Source organism: Sinocyclocheilus grahami, unplaced genomic scaffold (genome assembly GCF_001515645.1).
Source record: "Sinocyclocheilus grahami isolate Dianchi unplaced genomic scaffold, SAMN03320097.WGS_v1.1 scaffold121.1, whole genome shotgun sequence".
NCBI lineage: Eukaryota > Metazoa > Chordata > Actinopteri > Cypriniformes > Cyprinidae > Sinocyclocheilus > Sinocyclocheilus grahami.
In genome coordinates, this window is record NW_015505300.1 from 998,958 (window position 1) to 1,001,008 (window position 2,051).

Below are 2,051 nucleotides of genomic sequence, written 5' to 3' on the forward strand. Positions count from 1 at the left end.
CTGATCAGACATGAAAATATGTTGTGGCACTCTCGTGCAGTCAGTAATGATATGACGTTAGCAAACTTTAGCGATTTTTTGCAATCATTTCTTTGAGTAACATGACCGTAATATGAACTCACGATTGAATGTAACACAACAAATTATTACTTTTCGTTAAAATCTTTATTCATGCCAAAAATCCTTACATTTATGTCTTTTTGTTCGCTCGGGCAGCCATGTTGCCCCTGAAGCCGGTTTACGCTGAGATAATTCATACCCCTTCGTTTGAAGTGTGGTCCCGAAAAATCTTCGTTTGAAGGGCTATCTGGCCCTTCCCCTACCCCTACCCCTCCAACCAAAAGAGAATTGAGACACCCCTGCCCCTTCACGTGAACGCGCGAAACCGAGGGGAAAGGGGAAGGGCTAAGGGGTAGAATTGGGATTGGGCCTTAGTTTGTTTAATAAAAGAGCATGGTATAGACCTGTTCTATAGGAAAGGTAACTTTAGCACCAGATCACAACAGAAGTAATTTATAGAGAAAATAAAATTAACTTGACCTTCGGGCCGCCCCCCTAATATAATGGCAGGGGAAACACTGCACTGTATGGTGAATATATCCCTATGCTATACATTTTGGAAAAGTTATAAAGCAGTTTAAATTGACAGTTTAAACAGACAAACGGACAAAGGACAGTTTAATTCTCTATATTGAAAATGGGAATAATAATGATGGAAATAGTAAAGAAAAAAAAAAAACTCAGTGTTAACAGATGAGAGGAATGTTCTGCAGGAACACACATTCTCGCTGAAAACAGTAACCCATTACTGTAATTTCTTTATTCTGTAAATGTAAGATACTATCATAAACTATTTGAATTACATGTTGACTTTTTAACCTAAATTTAATGTCCAATAACAGATATATTATCAAAATTAATATTATTATGCTGAATGTAAATTTTCTCACTCTTTACTGCATCCCGTCTGTTTGACTCACATGCGCGCACTGGCGCTCGTTCAGTGAAGTCTGAAGTTTAACGCAGACTGTCAGGACGAGTCTTCATGCAAAATAGAAACATTCACGTGAATGTAACATTTACAGAAAATAATATTACCATAAAATGCAGTTTATGCGCGGAGAAAACACATCAGATACATTAAATAGCACATGCATCTGTCAAAGCGCCTGACAGGACAAGCAGTGTTAAACATTACTCTAAATGCATTAGCTTGAAATTTTAAAATAAAGCATTCTCATGCTTCGGGCAGCTTGGATCACGATTTTTTCCCACAGCAGCTCACTCTGATTTAGGGCTGTAGCTATTGATTATTTTAGTAATTGAGTATTCTGCCGATTATTCCATCGATTAATTGGATAAGTAATATTGCATTTATGTCGTGCAACTTAACTTTCAAGTTTCAGCCTGACTAAAGCTCAAGCATGACATAAGACTTTGTCTTCTTGGAAGGCTTTGTGGCTTTTGTGAGAGGCAAAAATCAGTGGACAGGAAGATGACTTTGAACAAGAACACACAATTTTTAAACACATTTTTCTGCGACATGAAATTAAGAGTTATTTGGAGAATAAACCCTCTTAAATGTCCCTATACGTACTGGTGTGTGTGTAAAAGTTGTTTTTGATGTCCTTCATATTCTGTGTGCGGGTCAGTTCACAGCAGTGATAGAAATTAATCTGTTCCAATAAGTTTAAATTGATTTTAACATTTTAAGGGCATTTTTAGCTTTATAAAACATTTTTTTCTAAAAGTGTGCATCATCTTTTGAGTCAAATTCTTACATTAAATCAGTCAATTAGAATAAAAGACATTTGGGCTGTTACCAAACAAATGCTATCAGTATCAAAATTCATCTTTGCAATGCAGAGGAAACACAGAAGCTGCATGGGATGAATTTCCCACACAGAGGGACATGAATGCATTTAACCTGCAGTTACAAATGCATAAATAATATTTTGTTATTTTAAACAAAAAACATTGAATACTGATATTTCTAATTATTTTAAAAACGAAAAAAAAAAAAAAAACCCCCACCAGGGGGCGGCAAGCCC

At 36.0% G+C, this 2,051-nt stretch overlaps 1 protein-coding gene across 1 annotated transcript in view; it reads right to left on the minus strand.

The window, feature by feature from the left end:
* Nucleotides 1–2,051, minus strand: part of LOC107589837 (chromodomain-helicase-DNA-binding protein 7-like) — a 91,954-nt gene that overhangs the window by 30,761 nt on the left and 59,142 nt on the right. The gene's annotated exons all lie outside the window — the stretch shown is intronic.